We start from the raw sequence: 12,076 nt of genomic DNA, 5'->3' as shown, positions 1-12,076 counted from the left end.
CATATGTTTGCACTCATAGGTCTAGCAGGAAAACAAGAGAGACCTAATGGAGAACCAGGGGGAGCGGAGGAGGGAGAGAGAGTTGGGGAGAGAGAGGGATGCAAAACTTGAGAGACTATTGAATGCTGAGAATGAACTGAGGGTTGAGGGGGAAGGGGGAGGGGGGAAAAGAGGTGGTGGTGATGGTGGAGGGCACTTAGCACTGGGGGTTGTATGGAAAACAATTTGACAATAAAATATTATGGAGGAAAAAAAAAGAACTGAGGTTTTTAGAGCATCTTACCAAAACCTCCAAATTTTTAGAGAAATAAGACAAAGACAAGGACTTTGAGTTTCTCAGACAATGTGTTGTGAGAGGGTAAATTTATAGGGAAACTAATGATAGATAAAGACTAGTTAGTGAAGTTTGTTATGTAGATTCCTCTGCTGAAATCTCTGGGTTTTTAGTTGTCTTTGATGATTTAACTTCTGTCTCTTCCAGATAGAGATACAGTGGGGGTAGGGGCGGGGCCGGGGGGGGGGGCACCTTTACAAATTTCTGTCCTGGTTTTAGGCAAATGGAAAAGGCCAGAGAGTTTTTCTTGTACCTGTTTCTTCTCAATTACCATCAGCTCCAAATACTCCTGTGACAAAGTGGCATATTTTGGGGTGGCATCTTCTGCTACCCTTCAAGAGAAAAGAGGAGAAAAACTACAGGGGACTTCTGGTCAGAAACCTTGCAGGCAGGAAGAGAATAGAGAGACATTATATAGAGTGTTAAAAAAACAAACAAACAAACAAACAAACAAACAAAAAAACCCTCCTGCTAACCTTGAGTTCTTTATCCAGAGAAATTATCCTACAAAAATAAAGGAGGGCTGTGCTGACAGCTAGCTCAGAGCCTGGAGCCTGCTTCAGATTCTGTGTTTCTCTCGCTCTCTGACCGTCCCCTGCTCGCATGCTCTCTCTCTCTGTCTCTCAAAAATAAATTTAAAAAAAATTAAAAAATTTTTAGAAAACAAAGGAGGAATAAAGAGTTTCTCCAACAAAAATTTTAAAGAAATTCATCAGCAGATTTGCCCTGTGAGATTGCTCAAAGAAGTTCTTCAGAGAAACAAAAAATAATACGTATCAGAAACTCAGATCTACATAAAGCAAGAGGAACAATGGAGAAGTAAACAAAGATAAAATCCAGTGTTTTTCTTAATTGATCTAAAAGATACCTATTCAGAGTAATAGCAACAATGTTGCTATGTAAGCAGAAGTTAGGTACTCTGTGTAAGTACTTGCCTTGTACCTGAACCATTATAGTGTCATTTGAAGGTGGGCTTAAATTCGTTAAAAATATCTATTGCAAACTCCAGTGTAACCACTATACTTTAAAGAAGTATAATTGATATACTAAGAGAGGAGATGAAATGGAATTATACAACATGCTCAGAGAAGGCAGGAAGAGAGGGGGAAAATTCAATTGTGCAAAAAAAGATTAGAGAAATGAAAATTTTTCAATAAGAACAAAAGCAAGTTGAATGGAGAAGATGCAGAATTGGAGTGAAGAGAATGCATTTCCTTTTTATGTTTTCTTTTGAGAGTCATTCACATTATATATTACTCTTTTGTTCATTTCTGGCCTCGCAGGATGGGGTGTAAGACTCAATCACCCACAAAATGTGTGATCTTTTGATGATCAGAAATCTTATGAAAACAAAGTAGCATTTCAATTGCTGGCTTGGGGGTGGGAAGGATATGTAACAGAAGCAGAAAAATCGAAAGGAGAAAAACAAAAGGAAAATTGGAAGAAGGCAGAATCTACAAAACTAATGCTAAAGAGGTATGTCCACTTAAAACGTATGTGTGGTTAGAAAGTGTAAGTCCGCTCAAGCTAGTTATTTAATCTCTGCAATGGCAAACTTCAAACACGACTGTTTTCCATTCATTTGCCTGCCTGGTAGACTGAATAGAATCATAGACCATCTCTCCTTCCGTTGAGACCGCTGAACTGGTTGTTGATGTGGACTCAGGCACGATTTAAGTTGCTTGAGTGCTTATGCAAGTCCCAGAGGGTGGGGGTTTGAAGGAGAGAATAGCAGAGGGCAAGGCTGAGGAAAGGGAATCCCACAGCGTTGCTGGAGCTGTGGGCCAGAATAAACAATGTGCTGTGACCTATTTAGCAAATGAAAACGCAAACCAGAGAAAGCGGCCAAGGTCAGGGACACACATCCCCTCCTGCTGAGATGATTTGGGATGTTCAGAACAAGAAAATGAATAGCTCACATGAGGGAGTTTCCTTGAACTCCCCTGGGCAATAAATCACTGACTACAGTGAAGTTTCTGCTTTTCTAAAACTTCGTTAAATAAATGGCAGCGGCAAGCTGGGGTTTAGTTTATATGTGGTTTCTTTTTTTAGACTAAAGGCAAATCTGATGAAGAAGAATTCTTTCCCGGTGGGCTTGTTTATGTTCAAGCCTAGATTGCCTTCCTCTCTGCTGTCTCCCAAGGTCACAAGAAGGCTCTGAAACCAGACTCAACTTCAGACACAGCCTGGTGAAATCCTTGGACTTGGTGCTTATTTCTCAGTGCGTATTTTCTCGGTGATTTTGTATCCTGAAGTTATTTAGTTGTATGTAGGGCTTTATGCTTACCAGAACGAAGAGGAAAGAAGTCAAACTCTATATGGCCCAACACCATGGACAGCCCTTAGAATAAAGTAAAGAAAGATGGTTTTAGTGGTTATCTATCTATCTATCTATCAATCATCTATCTTCTATCTATCTATCTATCTATCTATCTATCTATCTATATGTATGTATTTTGATCCTAATTCTTATAACATAAGCATAGAAAACTAATTATTGGAAAATAGATTTTAAAGTATCCTTAGGAGATGAAATTATAAGTTAATTTTCTTCTTTGTATTTTGTTAGAATTTTCAAATTTTCTAACATTATTTTATACCAGTTGTGTCCAAAAGAAATAAAAATGTAAGAGTCATATATATATAATGTTAAATTGTCTTTAAAAATTAGGTAAATTAAGTAATATAATTTATATAACTCAAAAAATCCAAATTATTATCCTTTCGGCATGCAAATCTGCACAATGTTATTGGTTGTTTTCAATTTTTTTAACAAGTCTTCAAAATCTGGTGTGTATTTTACACTTCAAGCACATTTCATTCAGAATTGCCATATTTCTAGGGACTACTGCCTACTGTATTGGGGAGTGTGGTTTGACAAGAAATATATCAAACTTTATATGTGTAGAATCATATAAATATGTTTATATCATTCACACATTCATACACACACACACACACACACACAGAATGACAAGTGAGGATGACAAAAATAACACAGACATGTGTTTCCTAAGCTGTTTTATGAGACCCTGGTAATTTGGTGTCAGATGAGATGTTATTGGATACAGCACATTTAAAAAGCATATTCTTGCAAAATCAAAGAAATTTGGAAACTCCAGGATACTCAAAATTAAGTCCCCCCATCTTTTTTAACTATAGGACTTCTCATAGCTTTAATATGTTAATATGTTTTATAAATCTCTAATGAGGAATAAAGTGTACTACTATTTCACGAACTTTTAAACAAGAGAACCCCCCTTTTTTCATAGAACATCTTGCAGGACATGCAATGGTTTTAGAACCTCTGACATAGTAAAGTTAGTAAATAAAAGATGTATGAAAATATACAGGGAGTTAATGTTGAAATGCTACACTTCATTGGAAATACTGTGAGGGCGAGTGTGTGTGTGTCCCAGATTATACAGTGTATTTGTTTAATAATTCCTCTTCCATATATTTGCACACGTGCTATTTTAGCTTCACAGTAATTCTGAGATGCAATGCAAAATAAGTAAAAGAGAGATTACTGCTTCTATTTTACATAGGCTCGAAGAAGGGTCCCTACATGCTAAGTGCCTGTTGTCACACTGTTAATTATTTGCAGAATCAGAATCAGGAATTTTGAATTTAGAATTTATGTATCTCACCTTTAGAAGTTTTCTCTTAAACTATAGTATTTTTCCTCTAGATTCTCAGTGTAATGTTTATATTGACATAAATTAAATCCCATGGCTTAGTAGTAGAATGGCGCATTGCTATTACTCCATTGCCCAGATGATACCTTAATTAGATAATAAAATGCCTTTAGCTTCTGAGAAAACCACAGGCTGCTTGCCAGTAATTTTATGTAGGACTTCTTATATCATTAATAATTGTTCCTCTTCCCCTCTTTTTTTTTATACAAATAATCTTGATCTGTGAACTTGGTTTTTCTCAAAGAGGGTAAGCAGAAATAAAATGCAAAGCCTTAAAGAAGCTCAAATATCGAGCTGAAAATATATACTGGAACTAAGAAAACTGGCATAAATAGAAAGATATTATATTATTATATTTTCAAACAGAAAGAGTTTCCAAAATAATGTGTTGGAAAGTTGGATTGTCCTCAGGTCAGTACAACGAAGACAGTAGTCTTGTTTGCCCAAAGAAATAATTTGAGCAAAGTCAGGAAGTGGTCCTACCACAGATATGTAGAAACACAATCTGAAATGATCATTTTAAATGTAAGGGTGCATTAATTTGCATTTAGCAACAGCTGCCCCTGAACCGTGCCAGGGATGAGCTGGAAATGTTGACACAAAATGAACAAATCTCTTAGTATCTCTAAAAGTACAAAAGAGTTGTATTCAAGCCTACATTAGGACATCTGCCTGGAAAACATGCTCTTCACGGGGAAGAAAGGACTCTGGAGAATGATCCGTTTTTACAGGGTTATATACTTTTTTACATCTTGTAGAAGCTCAAAAGATTACAGATTAGCATGTAGTCAAGAATCACGTGTTTTTCCATGAAGGAATGCATGGAGTAGATGCATTGATCGGTATCTTCAGGACAAGATGGTTTTCCTTTAGGCTACTCATTCACAAAGCAGATGTTCAATGCATGCGTGGTGGGCCATCAATCAGTCTTTGGCTTTGAGCAGAGTTTTTGAACACTCAAGCTTAGAAAGAATTCTAAAATGGCTTCCCTCATATATCAGGCCTTTAGAGAGTTTTTTCCTCATCAGAAAGAACATTTAAAGACCAACTGGACAATTCCTTCAGAAAAAAAATATATTTGCTGAGTCCCTTCCAACTTTTAATTTGCCCTTTTTTCACGCTTATCTAGACTTAAATGAGACTAGACTTATTTGGTTGGTTTTTGAGATTCAGATACCAATTTTATTTTTTAAGACATATATGTTCTTGATTCTAAAAAACATGTTAATTTATTAAGAATTGAAAATACAAAGAAAAAAAATTACCCAAGCCACACCTTCCTTAGAGGATGAATATTATTTGATATAAAACACCACAGTTTTTATAAAGGCATACACACTTAGAGAGACACATTGGAAGATAACAGTTTTGCATCTTGCTTATTTCAGTGAAAATAGTGATTTTTAGTGACATTCATATTTTTGAAAAATATTTCTGAGTTAGCTGTATAGCATTTCAATATAATTGAACCATTAACTTAATTTAACCATTTTATGATTGTTAGTAGTTCCAAATTTTCACTTTTTATAAAAAATACTGCATCAGACATCCTTTTATTTGTCCCTATTGTTTCATATATATATATTTTAGTAGATGCCAGGAGATAGAACACCTACATTTGCCAATATCAAATGTGAACTTTTGTTCATTTGCTATCTGTGATTGTTAGTTGTATGTGTTAACTTGAGTTTAAAGAAGACCCAGAGAGCTGGTAAAACATTATTTCTAGGTGTGTCTGTGAGGATGTTTCTGGAAGCATTTGAATCAGTAGATGACAAAGAAGATCCTCCTCGCCAAAGTGAGTTGATATCAGGCAATAGAGGAAGGGCGCAAATAGAACAAGTCAGAGGGAGGGCAAATTCTCTCTCTGGGATGAGATCTCTGAGAGATATCATCTCTGAGCTGAAGTGTCCATTTTCTGCATCCAGACACTGGAGCTCCTGGTTCTCAGGCCTTCAGACTCAAGACTGAATTATACTACCTGCTTTCCTGCTTCTCCAGGTTAGATACTTTGCCTCCATAACCACGTGGCCCAATGCCCATCCACCTCCCCTCCCATCTCTCTCTCTATCCTGTTTTGTTTCTCTGGAGAACCCTGACACTACACCATCCTGATTGACCCAGGGGCCACCTCTTCCCCGGTGGAAGCCTCCCCTTTATACCCCTTCTGCTTACATCCTGTCCTCTCCTACATTTTCTTTTTCAGTTGCTTTTCTCTTTTGAGCTTTCAGATGTTCTCTCTGAAATATGCCCTTCCCAGGAGTTTCTGAGAGATGCTGAAATCTTTCCACCAAAAATAAATACAAAGCAAAAGCTCAAATTTCTCACGACAACCACTAGACCATCTTAGCTATTGACTAGCCAACTCTCTCTCCTGAATTCCAGTGAAAGAGCCAACTCTTTCTCCTGAATTCCAGTGGTAAAGCCACTGTCTAGTTTTATTTATCTTCATCATGTTTGCTAAGTAGTCTCTCTTCATGCTGGCCCCTTCTTTCCCTTGTCACCCAGAAAATGCACCTTTGGTGTTCTTCAAACTGCTCTGGCTGTAATCTCTTTGGCCCACATGCATAACTATATTCTTCTAACTGGCATTAAATGTTGGAATTCCTGAGGGCTCACTCCTAGGTCTCCTCTTATTTAATAGTCTCTTTTCTTTTTTTTTTTTTTTGTAGAATTCAGGACTTTATTTTGGTAAAACTATGTAAAGGTGCATGTACACATCAATAATAGACACATTGTTATCACCTCCAGGTCCAGAAGACACTGCAATGGGGAAAAGACATGTAGTACATTCCCCTGTGATTAGTTCACGTCTGAGGTAACGACATCTCGGTCATACAGATGTAGAGGACAACGAAGGCCGCTTAAAACCATCAGTGTTCCTATCAGTGACACAAACTGGGAATTATACACTTCAAATCCCTATTAAGGCAGAGGCACCAGCAAAGTCAAAGCCATATTCAACACAAAGATTTCTCTCCCGCCTGAATTTTCACTGTACTTTCACACGTGTGCTCAAAGGGAAGAGGGACAAATGAAGGCCTCCCCACACAGCGGTCATTCACGAGGTTCTGCCCACAGAGGGTCATCGCACGTACTTGCAGGGCTCTGGGACACTGGAAGGTCCCACCAGAGTCCTTCCATACAAAGCCTTCCCGTCCACTGTGCAGCCTCACGTGCTCTTGAAGGGAGCAGTGACGTGTCAAGGTCTCTCCCCAGGGCGTTTCTTCATGTGGACTCGAAGAGATGAGGAGACCGTGTACGCCTTCCCACACCTCTAGTTCATAGGGTTTAATTGTGCTGTGTTTTCAAATGGCTTTGAAAATTTTGCAGCTGACTGAGAGCTTTCCCGCACTCCACACACTCTAAAGGTCACTCGCCAGCGTGTGTCCTCAAATGGACCCCCAGGTGGGAAGGAGACGTGAAGGCCTTCCCACAGCGCTGGCATATTCAGGGTTTTCCCCCCGTGTGTGTCCCCGCATGTGTTCGCAGGTCTCGGTGATGCCTGAAGGCTTTGCCACACGCCTCGCATTCATGGGGTTCCGCCACATTGTGTGTGGCCATGTGACGTTGAAAAAGTCGATGCGGGGCGCCTGGGTGGCTCAGTCGGTTGGGCCTCTGACTTCGGCTCAGGTCAGATCTCACGTTCGTGGGTTCGAGCCCCATGTCAGGCTCTGTGCTGACAGCTCAGAGCCTGGAGCCTGCTTCCAGTTCTGTGTCTCCTTCTCTCCCTGACCTCCCCCTCTCATGCTCTGTCTCTCCTGTATCAAAAATTAATAAAAAACATTAAAAAAAATTAAAAAAAAAAAAAGAAAAAGTCGATGCTTCCTGAAAGTTTCCCCACACTCCTGACATTCTAAGTGTCCATCCCGAGTGTCTCCTCGCAGTATGGAGTCCGAGGATGTGGTGTCGAATGAAGGCTTCCCCACACTCCTGACATTTATGGGGTCTCTCCTCCGTGTGTATTGTCACATGTTCTCGCAGATTTTCAACATATCTAAAGGTTTTCCCCACACTGCTGACATTCATAGGGTCTCTCCCCAGTGTGGGTCCGCATGTGCACTCCCAGGGCTGTGCGATCCCGGAAGTATCGGCCGCATTGCTGACATTCATAGGGTTTCACGGGACTGTGTGTGGTCATGTGACATTTTAAATGGTCATACTTCCGGAAAGATTTCCCACATTCCTCGCATTCATAGGGTCTCTCCCCAGTGTGTGTCCTCATATGTACTCGCAGGTCTGGGTGATACTTGAAGGCTTTGCCACACTCCTGACATTCCTAGGGTTTCACTACATTGTGTGTGGTCATGTGACGCTCAAAAGGTAGATGCTTCTTGAAAGTTTCCCCACATTGCTTACATTTCAAGGGTCTGTCCCCTGTGTGACTTCTCACATGGACTAGAAAGGAGAGCTGAACAGGGAAGGTTTGCCCACAAAGCTGACATTTATAGGGTTTCTCCCCAGCGTGTGTTCTCACAGGTTTTGGCAGGCCTGACTTATCCTCGAAGGCTCGCCGACACTCCGGACACTGACAGGGTCTCTTCCCAGTGTGAGTTTTCACATGACGTGCAAGACCAGAGTGATACCCAAAGGCTTTCCCACACACATCACAAGCATGCGCACTCTGTCCACGGTCGCCTTGCACATGACCCTGAAAGGAAGCTGTGCGAGTGAGAGCTTTCCTGCATTTCTTGCACTCTAGCGATTTCTTCCTGCTGAGACGTTCTGCATATGTCTTAGTGGCTCTCCCGGTGTCCCGACCTTCACAGGGCTTCTCTACAAGGTCTGTGTCCACCCGAGTGCTGACGCTGGAGATGGAGCTGCAGGCCGGCCCGCATTCCTCCCCGGGACTCGGTTTGAGGCCTGAGGGAGGTCTTCCCAGCTTCTCAAGGAAAAAACCGTCTCTACACTTAGCGCATTCACAGGATTTGCTTCCAGTGGGACATCCCTCATGTACAGGAAGTCTTGTAACCGGGTCCAGGGTTTCTCCACCTTGATCCCCTTCCAGACGTTCACAGCCATGCTCCACCAAAGGACTTCTCAGAAGTCCTTCCTGCATTCGGGTCACCTCTCCACTGCTACGAAATTTCTGCTTCTCATCTCGGGGCCCCGCTCCGCGCTCCCGGGCGCCCCGCTCCGCGGCCCACAGCCGCACCCGGGGCAGCGCAGGATCCGAGTGCCAATAGTCTCTCTTCTTAAACCTCGCTCCAACCTACATCTTCAATTACTACCTGTATGTAGATGACTCATAGTTCTCTCCCTTAAGCCAGCGTTCTGTTCTGAATACACATCTACTTGATATCAACTTTTCAATGATTCAAAGGAAAATCACTCTTAACTAGTCTAAAATGAACTTAGTGTTCGCGTAATGTGGATTGAAGTACTGGTATTTGGAGCCAATGACCAGGAAAATTCTTGAGATGTTTTTAGTGCAAAAAAGTGGTTTTATTAAAGCACAAGAAGAGGACCCATGAGCAGAAAGAGCTGCTGCATTACAAGTCTGAGGGGTGACTGATTATATAAGATTTTCTGTCCTATGGAGGGGAGGGTGATGTTAGCATCCCAGGAAATTGTGTCTGTGGGTTTCTGGAGGTTCGGTTATTGATAAGATTGCTTTTTTTATTCCTTGTAAATCCTTAAGAGAGTTGCAAATTGTTGGAGACTCCTGTCCCACATGACTGTGACCTCCATCACTTAACCACTTGTTTTTCCCTTCCCTTTGTTCTTGGGCAGCCAGGAGTGCCTGAGGAATGTCACCCTTGTCCCACCTGGGTGGGTGGTTTTGGAGTGTTTGTGCATTGCCCTCAGCTCACCTTTTGCTCCCTCATCACCCTCCCCCCTCCACACACACCCAAGATGTGTGTTTTATATCTTCTATTGTATATCAGAAGCATTTATATCTCAGTGAATGACACCACTGCGAGTCCGTATGTCCAAAAATTTAGGATGGCATCGTCATTTTTTAATCATTCGTCTAGAACTTCTATTATTGATGCTGTATCCTAAATATCTCTCAAATATGTCTACATCTGTGTCTCACGTCCTGATTTGAATTCCTGTCACATCGCATCTGTAATATTATACATTCTTCCCTGTACTATGCCCAAGCGATCTGTAAGAAACACAAATATGACCATGACACCATGACACCACCCTGCTTAGAAGTCTTCAGTGACTTCCCATTTCCTTTAGGATTAAATTGAAGCTCTTAACAATGCCTACGTAATATTCCTGACTCTGTTTTTCTTGTCTTCTACTACATTTCTCTCAGTCTCTCTGAGCTAGTCACTCTGGATCAGGATCTTGCATTCCCAGCTTCCAATCCTGTGAATTTGAACTTGCTGATACTTTCACCAGGCATTTCATCTAGTTTAAGGCCATTTGTCCTTCAGACAGTAAAAATTCAAATGTTAACTTCTTCAAGCACCTCAAACTAAGTCAAATCCCCTATTTTATTATTTCAAAGCAGCAGTATGTCTCTTGCAAAGGGCTTATCACAGGTGTGATCATTACATTTATTAGAGTGACTGTGTGTATCTACTTCTAAACAAACTACACACGGACAGAGTTCTATCTGGTATGTTTCCTTCATTTAGCCAAACCCAGCAAAACTAGCACAGAGCCTACATGGATCGATATGATACTTGGAGAGCACATGAATAAAAAGAATCCTAAAAGCAGGACTATTCAACCAAAGGATATGAATGTGTTAGAGTTCATGATACTTGTTATCAACTCGGTTTCCAGAAACTTTGTAGAAATTTACTGTTTCAGCTTCTTAAGGGTATTAGTTGAATTATTTTGTGCAATAAAACAGACTGTATAAAGTGTTCAGAGTGTAAAAAACCAGCCCAGCAGGCCAGCCAGGTGTCATAGTCATTGTCACTTATCGTCACAAGTCCCTGGACATTTAAATCAAACAAACAATGCATAAATAACAGATTTAAAGTTGAAAGGGACCTCATAGTCTGCTCAGGTTACTGGTAACTCTTGCCAGACATTGTGGAATATTTTGATTCTGGTTTCAAAACAGTATATTTAAATGTTAGTTTTCAATCTGGTCATTCCCTGTGGCATAGTGACATGATTTAAATCAAGGATCACAAATATCTTTCATCTCACACAAAAATTCCTAATAATTGCCAGTGCTGCCTAAAGACCTGTGTTTGAGGAACTCGGGCTCTTTGGGAAGCATGCTCTCTGGACAGGAAAAGTAAAAATCAATGTGCAAATGCCAGGATTTGTTTAAGTCTTTTGAGGAGAATGATCTTCGTTTTCTCTTTTTTATATGTATTCAGTGGCGTCTCAGAGATTGTTGGGGATTGCTTTAGCCATGATTAGTGTTTTTCGTTTCCTAAAAATTCTATAGACAAGAATACACGTATGAATTTTGTGGGAAATGTGACTGGCCTCTATAAATGTGTTGTTACAAACTCTCCCTAAGACATATTTAATAATTTGTTTTAAAATCAATAATATGATTTGCATTACCCTCTTCCTGCTTTTCTCACACAAATATACAGTCCCTGTAAAAAAAAAAAAGTAGTATGTATAGGTAAGGGGAGGTAATTTCCTTTCTACAATGTAGCTTTCTACTTTTCACATTGCGGTGTATAACTCAAGCCTTGTAACAGCGAAAGGTCAAACATTTTTATTTGTTTCAATTTATAATAAAAGATGTCTAGGAAGTCAGATTATTATAAAAAAAGATTTGACTGAATTCTAGGTAAATCAGATTTTCTGTTGTTGTATTGGATATAGACAAAGCAGTTTTTAGACACATAATAGAGGAACAATTAGCAAATATATTATTCAAATTTCTGTATCCAATTAAAAACATCTCAGGCTTTGATCAGGGGTAGCAGCATATGAAAGTGCTTATTTCCTGGTAAGAAATATAGGGTTTGTCTACACACATTATCTGGTGAACATTAGATCTGTCAATGTTGGCAAACACTACGTTTTATTTTATAAGTGATTACACAAAGCCCGTGATCAAAGCTATACCTTCTGGTTAAGAACATCATTGATTACAAAAATATAC

The 12,076-nt window shown here is 40.1% G+C and overlaps 1 long non-coding RNA gene across 1 annotated transcript in view; it reads left to right on the top strand.

Moving 5' to 3' along the window:
- LOC115276415 overlaps positions 1 to 2,702 on the top strand; it is a 45,913-nt gene extending 43,211 nt beyond the window's left edge. Inside the window, exon 7 of the long non-coding RNA XR_003901921.1 lies at positions 2,387 to 2,702. This is a non-coding gene — a long non-coding RNA (uncharacterized LOC115276415). The remainder of the gene's footprint in view (positions 1 to 2,386) is intronic.
- Positions 2,703 to 12,076: the final 9,374 nt, after the last annotated feature.

Source organism: Suricata suricatta, chromosome 13 (genome assembly GCF_006229205.1).
Source record: "Suricata suricatta isolate VVHF042 chromosome 13, meerkat_22Aug2017_6uvM2_HiC, whole genome shotgun sequence".
In the NCBI taxonomy this organism is placed as follows: Eukaryota; Metazoa; Chordata; class Mammalia; order Carnivora; family Herpestidae; genus Suricata; species Suricata suricatta.
Note: the sequence above shows the minus strand (reverse complement) of the source record. Positions and strands in the feature narration are given on the sequence as shown.